The sequence below is a fragment of the Oryx dammah genome, unplaced genomic scaffold (genome assembly GCF_014754425.2).
Source record: "Oryx dammah isolate SB20612 unplaced genomic scaffold, SCBI_Odam_1.1 HiC_scaffold_22, whole genome shotgun sequence".
Taxonomy (NCBI): domain Eukaryota; kingdom Metazoa; phylum Chordata; class Mammalia; order Artiodactyla; family Bovidae; genus Oryx; species Oryx dammah.
This window is the reverse complement of record NW_024070206.1, coordinates 34,947,998-34,966,022: the sequence shown is the minus strand read 5'-3', so window position 1 is coordinate 34,966,022 and position 18,025 is coordinate 34,947,998.

Below are 18,025 nucleotides of genomic sequence, written 5' to 3'. Positions count from 1 at the left end.
ATATTATATATATTATATTAAGCATCTTTAAAACATTTAAGGCTTTTTAAAATTTGCTTTGATTTTTGTTTTGTTCTGTCTTTGGTATTCTCATTCTGCTATCTAGTATGATAGCCTGATGACTTGTACTTTTTAATTATTTTTGTATAAGTAATGATTGATAATATGGATCCACTGATATTGAATAAAATGTGAAAAAGGAAATTTTTGAAATTTAGGGCAGTTGCATTAATTAGGCAAGACATTTTTATATTCTTGTCAATCTGTTTGAAGGTTTTGTGTTGAATGAATTTGACACGTGCTACAAAGTTCTTATGAATGCTGGTTAATTGTCTGTGTGTTAGATTCTAGAACATTGCTTGGAAATATCCCTTATGGAAGCAGTTGATGAAGGGGGGAACTATTTTTATTGTTATTTCTCAGAAAGACTGAAGAAGAGAAACAGAAATAAGTTATCTATCAAGTCAATGACAGAAATAAATACAGGGCCCAGGTAAGTTTGCAACATATACTCCTTTCTCCACTCAAACATTTCTTCCTTTACTTCATGTATATGTGACTTTCAAGTCATTTCACTCAATATATTCCAGCCTGAAAAAGAGCTAAAGTTACCAGATATATATATATTGGCTCAGTCACGTCTGGATCTCAGTTCTACCACCCACTAATAAGCTGTTCCCTGTTGTGAAGTCAAAATGTAAAGTGTAAAACACATCAAAAAAGTGTTCTAACAGCAAATCTGAAATAAACAGAATCCTTTTTAAAAAGCAAGAATGTAGGAGTTGAGAGAGCATTTTGTATATGCTTTTAATACAAGAAATATTTTCCTGGTAAAACCGTATGTGGTTTACCAAATATATAAGAGACAACAGTGGAAAACTGTGAAGAGAGCTATGTACACATCTTGGGGCTCTAATTTAATCAGAATTGCGTGAGGTTTGGCTCCTGAGATTTTTCATCAGAATGTTGCTTTCTGAGATGAAGAATATGAATAAATTGGAATGTATATTTTAGGATATGCCAGATATACTTGATATAACATGATCATGGAGTCAAACTTTCAGGTTAATCAATTAATCATTGAGCTATCAAAAGGAAATTGTATTGGACATGTGTTAAAAATAGCAAGAAAGAATCTAGTAAAAATTATCGCAAAAGCAGTCAAGGCTATTGAAAAGAGAGATTAAACTCAACTCCACTGAAATGAAATGTAGAAGGACTTTTATTTTATTTTTTTTTTTTATTTTTTTTTTTAGAAGGACTTTTAAACTCTAGGTGGATGAACGGAAAAGTACTGGAGATCTTTGTGGAAGAATGATCTTTATCATTAGTCTATTGATGTTTGCTAATCAGTTCTTGGGAAGATCCCCTGGAGAAGGGAAAGGCTACCCACTCTAGTATTCTGGCCTGGAGAATTCCATGGACTGTATAGTCCATGGGTTGCAAAGAGTCGGACACAACTGAGTGACTTTCACTTTAAGTCAGTGTTTCTCAAAGCGAGGCTCCTACTCTCCCTCAGTGAATGGGGGATGGGGGCCTTACCTTCCTAATTATCACATTTCTAAAGGAGGGTCCCAGATCCTGTACAAAGACATTCTTGCACTGTAGAATATTTATATCTATCTTAAAAAAGCCAGAGAAATAACTTACAATCAAAAATTTCTATAGTAAATGCTCTAAGAAAAGGGATATGAGGCACTTAGAAAGAAAAATCTAAAGTCTATTGAACCTGAAGAGATTAGTAAGGCCCTCTGGTTACTGTATATGGTGTCTATTTTTAACAATATACCTATAGTAACAAACATTAAAATTATCTTGAACAAACTTTAATGTTTTCTTTAGCACTGAGAATTTACTTTAGAAATTTTATATTTCAGGACCTTCCTTTTTTCGTCTTATAAATGTATAAAAAAGCCAGTCAGGAAATAATTCTGTTATGAGGATATTGAATTATATTTTTCTGTAGTCTAGAACATCTTGCAGAATAATGTTCTTCTGGTATTTTTAAAAAACATGACAAAGTTTTTTTTGTTATTGCTATCAAACTGAATTTCTATCAGTTTGGAGATTAATTCATACCATGTACAGGCTTTTGTGAGGAGTACAACTATGAAATCTATCTAGTTCAAACAATAATGGTAATGATTTGCATTTCCAATATTTTTTAAATATATCAACACAATATTTGGTAAAATCAATTACATAGGTTTGTAACCTTGATGCAATTTTTCTATATTTATAATCAAATTAGCAATATGTTGACATGAGTAATGAAAAAAATTCTATCCAAGTTTAGTATTTTAACTCTTGCTGGTGAGACCATGTAAACTTTTTTAAGTGATGTAAGTGAGTAGAGTTCACTTATTTTACTTGTCTAATTGTGAAATTACTGAAACTGATAGAGACAACAAAACACCACAAGAAGAGAAACATGTTCTATGGAAATTTAGAATAACAGTGCAGAGCTGAATAATTTTGAAGTAAATCTGACTCAGCAATATCTGGATACTTACTCTCCAATCTCCATTAGGTTATGCATAAAAATCAAAGCAAAAACTAACAACAGCCAAAAAACACCCATCAAGCAAAAACAAAACAAAACACAAAACCATAGGGACTTTATTTAAATTCTGCTAGCACTAAAGAGAAAAGAAGAAAAAAAAAATCACCTCTTCAAATGCAGTGCTATTCTTGATCAACTGGAGAGGAGCAGAATTTACCACCCTGAAATATGTATTTTGGCAGTAAGATTATTCTGAGCTGGTTAATTTTAAAACTTACAGACACAGAAGAAGTTCTTAAGACCAAGTAGAAATTACCCTTTAGTAAAAGACATTTGCATTTATTATATAAGGGAAATCTCCATTTGTAAGGATTTTTCCCTCTCTAAGCAGGGATGGGAATGACTTCTCTAGAAATGTATCAGTGGAGAATGCAAGTATTTGTATCTGCATGACAATCACATCCTTGTTTACTATGCTTTGCCTGATAACCTCCCATAACTTACTGTCCCCATAACAACATCTTCCTTTTGTGTTTAGCTGAAAATGGTATTTAAGGTCATGACTTGGGCCATTTCAAAGGTTTAGTTTTCCTGGGTTTCTCCCATGTATACAGGAGGTATGCATACATATGTGTCAATCACTCAGTCATGTCGTACTCTTTGTGACCTTATGGGCTGCAGCCCGCCAGGCTCCTATGTCTATGGAACTTTCCAAGCAAGAATACTGGAGCGGGTTGCCATTTCCTTCTCCAAGGGATTTTCCTGATACAGGGACTGAACCAGTGTCTCTTTCATCTCCTGCTTGGCAGGTGGATTTTTTACCACTGCACCACCTAGGAAGCCCACATATGTTATTAAATTTCTGTTCATTTTTTCTCATTAATCTGTCTTTTATTACAGAGAGTCTCAGCCATAAACCTAGAAAGGTAGAGGGAAATTTATTTTTCTTCCTCCACACCCCTGAGATTTCTTTCCATCAGAATAAAATTAGTCTGTGCTTTGAAAAGGGTCCAGATCATCTCTCTGTAGCATTTCCAAGGTTCTTATGGACAGGAGTGAATCGAAGCCATCAAAGGTCATTGGCGTAAATGACAATAATAGTGCTATGGTAATACTGATAATGAGCCATAAAATGAACTGGACTTCATTTTGGAGATCCTCAGTGACCAAAAAGGGAATTGCAAATGAAGTGGAAATTTAGAGAAGATTAGTCAGGGATGATGAGAAAAGACTATTTTAAAAGGTAAAATTTCAGGTTGGTTGCAATTTGGTGTAATGAGATTCCACTCTTAAGTGAAAATCCATTAAATGACAGAAATAATTTAAACAATGAGGAATTCTATGAGATGAGACAGCAAAGTCCATATATTCAAGAGAGATGTTCCACCCTGACTTCAGTTCCTGAAAACCACAAAACCACAAGGAATCTTTTTAAATTAGTCCATTTAGATCAATTCAATCAATATAAATACTCTAAATAATCCAAGAACTTTTTATTTCATTGAATTAATTTATTGTTAAACTTTTGCAGAACTATTGTGCAAATTAACACGTATATTATTTAAATGTGTAAGTCTATAAATAATTTGCTGAATCTATTTTTTTAAGCTTGCTCCAAAAATTTTTGTTTGTTTATATAGTGATGAAAGTCTATCTATGTGTAGATAAGAAAATAACTACAGAACAACCTTTAGAGTGTAACAGTAATGATTCACTTATGTAAGTATTTTTTGTTCTTAGAAAAATATCCTCTACCATAAAAACCTCTTTGAGAAAGCCACTTCACTGACAGTGTTTTGCTTTCTACTGTTAAGAGTAGATTGCTAGTTCCACCATTTATCATCTATATGAACTTCAAATAGCCTATTACCCTTTCTGAATATCAGTTTTCTCACTGGTAAAATGGTGATAATTGCCATTCTCATAAGGTTGTTCTGAAGAGTAATGAGTTTATTCAGATTAGGCCAATTTATGGGAATGGGAGTTAGGAGATGGATCATTTAGGGAAGCTCACTGATGTTCATCAATGAAATATATAACTTGAAGTGACTTTCAAAAGCATTTAGCCCTTTCCATCATTTATAGATAAGGAAATGAAATCATAGGGTATAATGATTTATAAAGGTTATAACATTGAAAACAATGACAATATTAGAATCCAGTATTCTTAATGTCCATATCAGGGCTTAGATAGGATTTCTTTAAATATTCTACTAAGTAGATAGCATTAGCTGTGTGTGTGTTATTCACTCAGCTGTGTCTGACTCTGACACTTTGTGACTCCAGGACTGTAGCCCACCAGGCTCCTCTGTCCATGGCATTCTCCAGGCAAGAATACTGGAGTGAGTAGCCATTCTGTTTTCCAGGGGATATTCCTCACCCAGGGATTGAAGCCAGACAATAAATTACTGCAAACTGTTTCAACAAACACTTTTTGTTTCCACTCTTGAGTTCTCAGCATATTTATTGAGAGTTATATCCAAATTTCTATTTCATTTCACTTTTCATTTTCTATATTCTAAAAAATAAGTAAAAGTTTGAAATTAATTTCAAGAAATCTATGTGCCTGCTTTCAGTTTATAGTTTTATCATCTATCCTTTCATCAAGGAAAAAAGGAGTTAGCTGAGTAAACATAGTATATTTCCCTGCAGATAGGAAAATACTAAAATACTATATAATGCCCAGAATCTAGAAAGGAAATACATAAATGAATCACTTTTAATATTCTGGACGTGTTCCATTTATACACACACACACACATACACACCACACATATAAATAATTTTGTAATTAATATTTAAGTAGAACAAATTTAACTTGTAACATTTAAGAACAAGTCAGTTTTTAAGAGGATTCTGGGATAAGTGAAAGAGTTCCCTCTAAAAAAATTTCCCCTGCTGAGTTGATTTGCCTTTCTATCCAAAACTTTATTCCCTTTCTTGTCCTTCCCTTGTTCCCCCCAGGATTGGGAGTGAAAAAGAAAAGGAGGGACAGGACCCTGCTGGGCCCTCTTAAATCCAAAAGCCCTACCATGTGCCCCATTTCTTGTTTGTAGAAAAAAGTTTTAAACACCCAGACCTTCCCTGGGTTCCAATGAGCAGACTCTAGCAGTTAACTAAATAGGTAAATGAATGAATGTGGAAACAAAGGAAAAGCAGTCAAGCAAGAAAATGAATGGTCTCTTAATAGTTCAGCAATAAAACAGAGCTCTAGTTCCTTCTCAAGGGATACACATAATCATTTGTTGCATATCTTTGAGTTGTTTTGCAGAAAATAAGGTGCCCACCTGGGTGGACGAAGGTGACGACATTCTGAACACAAGCACATAGACCCCAGATTTCTTGAAACCAGAAGGTTGATGATTAACATTCCTGAAATATCCTGTTACCTCATCACCAGCCAATCATAAGAAAGCCTTGCATCCTGCAACTTTCACCCCAATGTTGCCTTTAAAAATCCTTTCCTGAAAGCTACTGGAGAGTTCAGTTTTCTGAGCATAGCTGCCCCTTCTCCTTGCTGGGCACCCCACAATAATGGTTGTAATTTCCTTCACCACAATCCCGTGTTAGTTGGATTGGCCCGTTGCAAGCCAGTGAACAGATTCAAGTTCAGTTCAGTAATGTTAAATATTAAGTACTACACTTTTGTAGATTTTTCTCTCATCAGTCCTCCTTGCTCTTTTCTAACTGGGTAATTCAAGATTAATTCATAAATTTGGGCAGAATTTTTGATTATAAGCATAGAATAGTCACTACTGTAACTCCTAATTTCAATGAGAAAAACTGAATCATAACATGCTGTATCATCTGGTAGGGTTCAAATATTTGTCTCTGGCAAATAGTGCTCTGCTAATTTGTATGTTTCGCTTAAACAAAAATAGTTAGCACTTAATATCGTAATTGTAATATATAAAAAATTATTTAATTCTTTGTTATGCATTTACTTAATCTCTATAATCCTTTGCCAGTGTTTACAATAAGTAAATGCCAATTATTTCATTTAAGGAAAATTTGATTTTCTGTATTGTAATTTTTATGTTTATTTATTAATATTTAATCATGTTAAAGTTTGTAATTTATAGAATATGCATTATTTTAAGATATCTAATTAGAAATACAAGTAAATAAAAATAATTATTTTCCCTACAAGTTAATGATTATTAAAGCATTATTACCCATTTTTTGGTTGAGCTTTTGTTTCCTTTTAATGTTTTTAATAACATATTCTCACAGGCTTTCCAAGTGAAATAGCTGAAGACACTATGAGGATAAATGTTCTCAAAGATCATTGTCATTAGCAAATGTTTTCATTTAGTTAGTGAAACACAGTTATTGTGGTTGTCAGTTCAAGGTGAAGAGGGAATAAGTAGCTAAATTCTCAGCTTAAAAATGATGACTGACTCCTCAGATGCCTTACTAAAATATTACTTTGTGTGTGAATTCCTCCTGGGCCCTAGTTATTGAAAGTGTCAACAGTAATTTTGTAGAACACTTTCTCTCTTTTAACATAGACTTGTGGCCTGAATTTGGATATTTTCTTTTTATAACAACTCTTTAGTGTGGTTGAAATAAGCTGCATTCTACAGATTAGTCAATCTGTAGAAAACAAAAATTTTTATAAATCCTCATCTAAAATATAATAAGGAAGCTTAATTTCTTTCCCAGTCTGCTCAATTTACTAGCTAATGGCATAAATAATTAGAAAAGGAGTTATCTAATTGATTATTTTTGTGCATTATTTGAAAAATGTGAAGTAAATCATTTTCTGAATATTGAAAGAAAATGAAAGTGGCTCAGTCATGTCAGACTCTTTGTGACCCCATGGACTAAACAGTCTATGGAATTCTCCAGGCAAGAATACTGGAGTTGGTAGCCTTTCCTGTCTCCAGAGGATCTCCCCAACCTACGGATCGAACCCAGGTCTCCCACATTGCAGGCAAATTCTTTACCAACTGAGCTATCAGGGAAGACCTTCCGAATATTAGTTAACACATATATTGGTTTTCTCACTAGTCATGTAAAATGTGCTATGTATGTACGTCTACTGCATATATTTATAACCCTTGTTCCATAGAAGATCATGTCCAAGAGGCTGTCAAAAGTGAAACACCATGAAACACCCATCATTAATCAAAATATATATATATATAGATCTTATTTCTTAATATATATCTTAATTCCTGAATAAATCTTGCTCAAATGCCCTAAAACCATAAGATTTTCACACTTCAAGTAGTCTTCTCTAGTTTTGTTTTCATTAATTTTGGATTTATAATATGAGCTGGTCAATTGGGTCAAATAGAGGATACTGAAAAATCAGTTGAGAACACACCAAGGCAAGTCAAATAGAGTATTTCAGAACTTAGATAAGAAAATATCACTTTTCACATAGAAATTAGAAGAGAAAAGTGTATACAATACCACGTCTTAATGAATGTTTCTATTCTAATACCCTTAATTACTCAAAGCATTTGTGTAAATTTCCAAAGGAAAGCAATAGTATATTACTGCGATGAGTCAGCAGGGGGCAGTAAGTATCATGAAAAGATGATCGAAGAACTGAACAGTCTTTTCCAAGGACTTCCCTCTCGAACTCTTCTAAGAATAAATTTTTAACCAACAAATCATTTGGCTGTTTCTATGGAGAAGGCAATGGCACCCCACTCCAGTACTCTTGCCTGGAAAATCCTATGGATGGAGGAGCCTGGTAGGCTGCAGTCCATGGGGTCGCTAAGAGTCAGACATGACTGAGCAACTTCACTTTCACTTTTCACTTTCATGCATTGGAGAAGGAAATGGCAACCCACTCCAGTGTTCTTGCCTGGAGAATCCCAGGGACGGGGGAGCCTGGTGAGCTGCCGTCAGTGGGGTCGCACAGAGTTGGACACGACTGCAGCGACTTAGCAGCATGTTAGTGCTTTTATACAACTGGTTTGGAAATGAGCTGATGTAAAATGGAACTGTTATAGTCAATTTCTCTAGAGTATATTTGTTGAGAGTGTTTATTTTTCAGTGGGAAAATTTAATCCATATGAATAAAAATCTATATGAATAAAATTTAATCCATATGAATAAAAATCCTTATTGGAATATCAAGAGTAATATATTTCTACTTAAATGAGCCCTTTTCTTGATTTGAACAGGTTAGAATTTTACATGGGTGGCATTCTCACCCAGGCCTCCCATTTAGTAAAGATATTTAACTGTAAATTTTAATTTTTCTATGTATTTGAGATTAAAACAATATTTAGAAAATAGACTACTGTAAGGCTAAGGTTTTCTAAAATAAATCATTTAAATGATAGCAGTGGTGTATTGTCTTATGGATCAGAAACTGCTTCAGTGAAAAATTTTGCTTTACTTTGTTTTATGAAGCCCATTTGAAATATAGCTCTATGTGGTTACTATGTGATAATGGTAGCTGATTATATGATAAAGCTGCACAATAATAATTTGCAATCTGCCATGTGTGAAATCTTGCATTGAAGCAGATAAACCCAGGCTGCTGAAGTATGCTCTATATCATTGCATTGGATGTAATAGCACAGATTGTATAAAACTATATAATAAAAAACACTGTGTTTCTTCTATGATTGGCAATTGGATTACTATAAATTATCATTCTGCCAAATGTTTTAAAGATGTTTTATAAGTTTAACTGGAACTTCTTTTAATTAAAACAATTCCCCACAAAAGTAGAAAATCTATTAAGAAGAACAAACAAGGTTTGCTCTACCTAGTTATATTTCACAGTCTCAAGAATGTTTGAATAAACACCATGTTCAGTTCCAACCATTATCCTATTTCATTTTATTCTGTAATGAATATGGGAAGGATAAATAGGAGAGTTTACAAATGAGATGGGCCATGACACTCACATGCTGAATAACATTATCGTGATTTTTATCTCCCAGTGAAGTTAGAAAATTGAAATTGTTCTGCAGAGTGACCATCATGTAAAATTAAAGTCTTTTCCTTGAATGTTGTGATAAAGAAAAATTACATGTGTATCATGCTGTCTGTTACAATTTACGTGTACAGCTCAGACGTGTAGGATGTAGCAGGCTCTCGTAAAACTTGTTAACTGCTTCTGTTGTTAAAAAATTTCCCTAGGTTTGTGTAGCAGTCATAAAATTATCTTTATGTCTATGATAAAAAAATAGCAAAAAAGCACAAAGAATCAGCTATGTGTGTGTGTGTTTGTATCTGTGCATACATTTTATCCACGTGAAGTATATTTGAAACTTAACTAAGGTAACTATGAACTGCAAAATATGGGAAATTAGTTTGGCAAGAAGGCTTAATAGTTTACAAGACTGGTTAAGAGAACACAGAATCAATCATTATGGAATGGGAAAGGATTTCATGTTTAATTAACATTTGTTTAGGATGGACCATGTGGAAAAAGACTGCTTGTCTGTCTTTTTAGCAAGAATAGGATAACTGTCTGTCTATGATGCCAAGACAAAAAAGATATCTCAGTCAAGAAGAAATATGAATAGAGTAAGCAGCAAGTTTTTTCCAAAATTGGGTAGTTTCAATCTAAAAAAAAAAAAGAATACTAAGATACAAGAAAAATAAAATGCTAACAACTTACTTTTCTAAGTGAAAAACTTCCATCAATCCAAGTTTTTAATCGCCACAAAAAGAAATATTTAATCAATAATAGTTGAAATGAGATGACAATAATAACAGCTAAAGTTTCTTGATCTAAAATGATCTAGGAAAATTTCAGTGTATTTTCCCTATATTGTCTTATAAAGGAAAGTGAAGTCGCTCAGTCGTGTCCCAGTCTTTGCAACCACATGGACTGTAGACTACCAGGCTTCTCTGTCCATGGAATTTTCCAGGCAAGAATACTGGAGTGGGTTGCCATTTCCTTCTCCAGGAGATCTTCCTGACCCAGGGATTGAACCCGGTTCTCCCGTATTGTAGGCAGACGCTTTACCATCTGAGCCACGAGGGAAGCTCGTTATATATTACAGTGGCCAAAAATTTAATTCTTCTAACAGTGAAATTATTGCCAGGAGAAATATCAATAACCTCAGATATGAAGATGACACCACCCTTATGGCAGAAAGTGAAGAAGAATTAAAGAGCCTTTTGATGAAAGTGAAAGAGGAGAGTGAAAATGTTGGCTTAAAGATCAACATTCAGAAAACTAAGATCATGGCATCCAGTCCCATCACTTCATGGCAAATAGATGGAGAAACAGTGGAAACAGTGGCTGACTTTTATTTGGGGGGACTCCAAAATACTGCAGATGGTGACTGCAGCCATGAAATTAAAAGACTCTTACTTCTTGGGAGAAAAGTTATGACCAACCTAGACAGCATACTAAAAAGCAGAGACATTACTTTGCCAGCAAAGGTCCATCTAGTCAAGCTATGGTTTTTCCAGTAGTCATGTATGGATGTGAGAATTGGACTATAAAGAAAGCTGAGCGCTGAAGAACTGATGCTTTTGAACTGCGGTGTTGGAGAAGACTTGAGAGGCCCTTTGACTGCTAGGGGATCAAACCAGTCAATCCTAAAGGAGATGAACCCTGAATATTCATTGGAAGGACTGATGCTGAAGCTGAAACTCCAATACTTTGGACACCTGATGCAAAGAGCTGACTCATTTGAAAAGATCCTGATGCCGGGAAAACTGAAGGCAAGAGGAGAAGGGGACAACAGAGGATGAGATGGTTGGATGTCATTACCGACTCAATGGACATGAGTTTGAGTGATCTCTGGGAGTTGGTGATGGACAGGGAGGCCTGGAATGCTGCAGTCCATCGGGTCTCAAAGAGTCAGACACGACTAAGCGACTGACCTGAATTGAACAGTGAAACTATCTAATTAAAACTATCTAATTAAAACTCAATCAAGAGTCTTTCCAACTATGCTTGAAGATTTTAAATATGTCAACTCTGATGGAGTTAATGAAACAATGCATGAGATTTTATTTTATTAAAGAAAAAATATTGTAGAGAACAACATAGAGTCTGAAAAGGTTTTGGCTGTGTCTAAGCTCTTCATATGAGGAAAAGAATACAAATAATTTAGCTGAAGAAAAGCAGAGCAGAAGTTAAAACCACATTAAGACTTCATTTCTTCTAACTTGTTACTTATAACTTAATTCATTTTCCCGAGTCTCTACTTTCTCTATTGTATTAAAACTGCATTTTTCCTTTTATCTCATAATATTCTCACCTGCTTGAGATCAAAGTCCTCATTCATGTCACCTCTTAGCCAGTTACATACATTAAGTGGTAAGGAAAGAGGACAATGTAAATGAAAAGAAACTACATACCAGAGTCTGTGCTAATTACTATACCTTCATTTGCTTAATTTAATATTTACAACAACATGAAAGTAGCTTAAGTTAAGCTTAAGCAATACTAAGGGGTGAGGTTGGACTCCTTTTGCTAACTCCAGAGCTTGCCGTCAAAAAATGGGGAGTGGAAAGTGTGATGAATAAACAAGTGAATAAATAAATTTACATATGAATGAGGCATACTATTCAGTTTTACCTTAAATTGCACAAAGCTAGTTGTTTCTATACAAAAAAGATCTCAATGACCAGGATAACCATGATGGTGTGATCACTCCCCAAGAGCCAGACATCCTGGAGTGCAAAATCAAGCGGGCCTTAGGAAGCATCACTATGAACAAAGCTAGTGGAAGTGATGAAATTCCAGCTGAACTATTTCAAGTCCTAAAAGACAGTGCTGTTAAAGTGCTGCACTCAATATGCAGCAAATTTGGAAAACTCAGCAGTGGCCACAGGCCTAGAAAAGATCAATTTGCATTCCAACACCAGAGAAGGGCAATACCAAAGAATGTTCAAACTATCGCACAATTGCACTTATTTCACATGCTAGCCATGTCATGCTCTAAATCCTCCAAGTGAGGTTTCAAAAGTATGTGAACCACGAACTTCCAGATTTACAAGCTGGATTTAGAAAAGGCAGAGGAACCAGAGATCAAATTGCAAACATCCATTGGATCATAGAAAAAGCAAGAGAGTTCTAGAAAAACATCTACTTCTGCTTCATTGATAATGCTAAAGCCTTTGACTGTGTGGATCACAACAAATTATTGGAAATTCTTAAAGAGATGGGAATACCAAATTACCTTACTTGCCTCCTTAGAAACCTGTATGCAGGTCAAGAAGCTACAGTTAGAACTGGGCATGGAACAATGGACTGGTTCAAAACTGAAAAGGAGTATGTCAAGGCTGTATTTTGTCACCCTGCTTATTTAACTTATATGCAGAGTATGTCATGCAAAATACCAGGCTGGATGAAGCACAAGTTGGAATCACCATTGTCGGGAGAAATATCAATAACCTCAGATATGCAGATGACACCACCCTTATGGCAGAAAGCGAAGAGGAACTGAAGAGTCTCTTGATGAAAATGAAAGAGGAGAGTGAAAAAGCTGGGTTAAAAGTCAACATTCAAAAGACTAAGATCACAGCATCTGGTCCCATCATGTCATGGCAAATAGAGGGGAAACAATGGAAACAGTGAGAGACTATTTTCTTGGGCTCCAAAATCATTGCAGTCAGTGATTGCAGCCATGAAATCAAAAGATGCTTACTCCTTGGAAGAAAAGTTATGACAAACCTAGGTAGCATATTAAAAAACAGGGACATTACTTTGCCAACAAAGGTCCATATAGTCAAAGCTATGGTTTTCCTAGTAGTCACGTGTGCCGAAGAATTGATGCTTTCGAATTGTGGTGTTGCAGAAGACTATTAAATTAATTAATATTAAAGGAAATCAATATTAATTTATATTGATATAATTTATTGATATAAATTATATTGCTATATCCATCAATATTAAAGGAAATCAACCCTAAATATTCATTGGAAGGACTAATGCTGAAGCTGAAGTTCTAATACTTTGGCCACCTGACATGAAAGAGCTGATTTATTAGAAAAGACCCTGATGCTGGGAAAGATTGAGGGCAGGAGATGGTGAAGGACAGGGAACCTGGTGTGCTGCAGTCCACAGAGTCGTAAAAAGTTGACCATGAGTGACTGACTAAACAACAAGTTGTTTCTGTATGTGTTGTGAAGTTTTTTTTTGTTTTTTTTTTAAAGCTACCCTCATAACTCTGATAAAGTGATTCCTTAAATTTTGGAACTCTTTCTCACTAACAGCATTTAATTTCAGGACATAAAAAATTGAGGATCTATCTACTGTGACCGTTTTGAAGCACACATGGAATTGCTTAAGCTATCATAAATATTAAGCTTTATATAAACTGCCAAAATATTTTATTGTTGTAATATTATTTAAGAAAAATCCTTCATTCCCTGATTTTACATTCTTTCCTTCTAAGATGATTTGTGTGAGTGAGTGTGTGTGTGTGTGTATGTGTTTATTATGTGGATGGATAATGGTTAAAAGCCAGTGTAGTGAATTGTTGAGAATTTTTTCATCATTGCTTTAATTTTCAGGAAGTGTGGCTCAGTGGTAAAGAATTTGCCCACCAATGCAAGAGATGTAAGGGATGAGGGTTTGATCCCTGATTTGGGAGGAGGGCATGGCAACCCACTCCAGTACTCTTGCCTGGAATATCCCATGGACATAGGAGCCAAGACCTCAGTCCATGGGGTTGCAAAGAGTTGGGCATGACTGAGCAACTGAGCACACGTGAAAGGAACTACTGGAAAGAGCTGGCTGCCATTTCTATCACAGTCGCCTTGCTTCTGATATGTGTTTTGAATTAGAGATGTGACATGGAAGATACATCCTTAAATTATGAAATATGCAATTTAGCATGATTTTCACTAGGACGTCTCTCATGATCAGATTTCAATATTCTGATCATCACTTCTACAAGTAAAGAGATGTGGTCAAAACTTAAAAGAGAGGTTGATTTTATTCAGTTTTAAAAAAATGTTTAATCTTTGTTTTTGTCAAATAAATTAAAATCACATTAAAATATTATCAAAACTTTTGCACAATTATCATGCTATGTTAGTGGATTTATAAAAGCAATAAAAGCTTTTCTACAATTCTGTGAATTAGATGTATTATTGATGTGCCTGTGTGCATGCCAAATTCTTTCAGTCATGTCTGACTCTTTGCGACATGATGGACTATAGCCCTTGGGGCTCCTCTATCCATGGGATTCTCCAAGCAAGAACACTTGAGTGGGTTGCCATGCCATCCTCCAGGGGATCTTCCCAACCCATGTAACAAACTCACATCTAGAGTCTTGGCAGGTAGGTTCTTTTCCACTAGTGCCACCTGAGAAGCTCCATATTCCTGACTGATAATTGAAATCTTGTGCTCCTAATTTACAAGTATATAAAATGGAGCAGAATCGATATTTCAATTTAAGAATTTTGTGGTTATTTTTTGTATGTTTTCATTTTCATATTTCATATCTTTTATTATGAAGTAGCCACCATGAATATTTAGACAAAATGTAGCAGTAACAGTTTGCTTCAGGAGAAATACAGACAACCAAAGCATAGTAATGGAATGTTCTTTTAAATTTATTAAATATTTTTTAATTTATATATGGAAAGGGATTTTTTTGAACCAGTTGAAATAATAGTGCATATGAAGCAAATAGTGCTTCATATGGTGTTTTCAAATGAGAACTTAAAAGATCTTAATAGTATGGCCATTGCTCGTACTTACTATAGATCAGATACAAGTGTAAATAATATTTTTGTGTACAGTTGACCTTTGAAAACTTGGGTTTGAACTTCCCAGATCCACTCATACACAGATTTTCTTTCAATATTGAATACAATACTACAGTACAACATGATCCATGTTGGTTGAATCCAAGATTGTGGAACTTTGAATGTGGAGGACACATTATGAAATATAATATGATTTTTCAACTCCTTGGAGGGTTGGCACCCTCTGCTCCTAACCCCGTCATTATTCAAGGGTCAACTATATTTTAATTTAACTCGTAAAAGAATCATCATTATCCTCAACCTAAAGGTATGAAAACTGAGGCAGAGAGGTAAAGTAACCCAGGGCTATGCAGTTAACTATCAGCAAAACACTGGTTCAGAGTTTTGAGCCTTTAATTAGTATTCTAGACTGATTCCTCTATTTTGCTGTCATCTCAAGAATCTAGAAATGCCAGATCATTTTTGTACTCACCAATCCTTATTATCTACAAATTCACATTAACGTGCATTACTATCATTTAGGAAAGGATCTATATCTAGAATTTGACCTCAGGGAGAAGATTTGAGTTTCTTTTCTAAGTATCCATTTCTTCTTTCCTTCCTCCCTCCTTTCCTTTCTTCCTCCCCTTGTATATGATGCAATTAAAAATAAAAACAATATCTCCATGAAATCTAAAATCACTTCAGTCTGACCCCAGACATCAGTAACAGAGCCCAGGTTAGAATCCACAGCTTTTCCATGATCAAACTTTCAGAAAACTTGGTGTCAACATTCAGTCAACTGACTTTTCTTCATCATCCTCAGCATTAATACTTATCTTAGAAAAAATGAATAAGTTCATTAGCATATTAAGATAAAAAAGACTGATCAATACAAAACTAATTTCAGGGAAACATATCAAAATATGAACACAGCAATGTTAATTCATTTGGCAGATTTCTTTTTGTATGCTTATTCTATGAAATATTATACTGCAGTGGCTAAGAACCTGGACTCTAAGGAAGATAGTCTTGGTTCACATTTCCAATTTACCACTTTCTATCTGTGCAAATTTGGGCATTTTACTTAATCTTTGTGCCTTAGCTTCTGTACAGTAAGGGTGATACTAGGATCTATTGCAAAGGATTGCTATATTTATATATCTCTATCTTTGTCTAATTAGCTATCTATCTTGAGAAGAAGGGAACAACAGAGGATGAGATGTTGGATTGCATCTCCACTCAATGGACATGAGTTTGAACAAGCTCCGGGAGTTGATGATGGACAGGGAAGCCTGGCGTCCTGCAGTCCATGGGGTCGCAAAGGGTCAGACATGACTGAGCAACTAAACTGAACTGATCGATCTATCTACCTACAATACATCTGAACTTAGAGTCTGACAACTAGTACTAAGGCAAGACTTAGCATTTGCTATATGTAGGATATAATATGTGTGCTGTGTTGTGTTTCGTGGCTCAGGCGTGTCCATCTCTGTGACTCCATGGACTGTAGCCCTCCAGGCTCCTTTGTCCCTGGGGATTCTCCAGGCAAGAATACTGGAGTAGGTTGCCATGCCTTCCTTCACGGGATCTTCCCAACCCAGGGATTGAACCCAGGTCTCTGCATTGCAGGCAGATGTTTTACTATCTGAGCCACTGATAGTGATAGTGATAGTGAAGTCGCTCAGTCGTGTCCGACTCTTTGCGACCCCATGGACTGTAGCCTAACCAGGCTCCTCTGTCCATGGGATTTTCCAGGCAATAGTCCTAGAGTGGATTGCCATTTCCTTCCCCAGGGGATTTTCCCAACCGAGCGATCGAACCTGGGTCTCCCGCGTTGTAGACAGACGCTTTACCATCTGAGCCACTAGGGAAGCCTAATAATATTGAAGAGGATAGCCTATCCCTAGTCCAGACGATCTTCCTGACCCAAGAATTGAACTGGGGTCTCATGCATTGCAGGCAGATTCTTTATCAACTGAGCTATCAGGAAAGCCCAGAATATGATATAAGATAGTGATTCAATAGCAATTATAGAACTATGTTCTCTGGGTTCAAGATCTGAATCTTCCATTTCCTTAGCCATGCAACCCTAATCAAATTACTAATCTTTTTGTGCCTCAATTTTCTCATCTGTAAAACTGATACAGAATCCAATAAATGCAGTTGTTGTAAGAACTTGGCAAAGACTAATGACTAAATAAATGGTTAGTATTTGTATATACATCTCTAAAAGTAAATGTAAGTTAAATATATTAGTATTTTATTTCACACTATGCAATAGGTATATTTTTATATATTATAAGTGTTTCTAAAGTTTATGTTTGCTTTGAATCTTGTTTAGATTACATACTTAAAACTTTTGCTATTAATATATGTAAAAATTTAAATTCAATTCTGGAGCTTATTTTATATATTCCCTTCCTTATTCTGTACCAGTACTTGCCACTTTCAATTGAAAGTAAATTCCAGTGTCACAAAACATTGGTTGTTAAACCTGATCATCACATTTTGAAGACTATACTATATCGTAAATTTGTGTGTAATGGGACAAGGAGCAGGATTGGGTTTAGAGATCAAAGGAGACTTTAAATCTTTATAAGTAGAATAATAAGTAATTTAAAACATAAAGTTTAAGTAGTGATTTATAGATAATTTAGTATATATGTTCATAAAAATGGAAGTTTTACAGCCCATTTGATTGCCCTCTATTGCTCTAGCTTTTGTCCCGTTATTGAATATTCAATATCTTTATCCAATAGCAATTCATTCCTGCATAAACCAGTTAAAAGGGGCTCATTTTTATGATGTAACTGACACTCTTATTTCTATTTAACTTTTAGTAAGTTTGCATCTATATTAAATCAAATATGTATCTGTAAA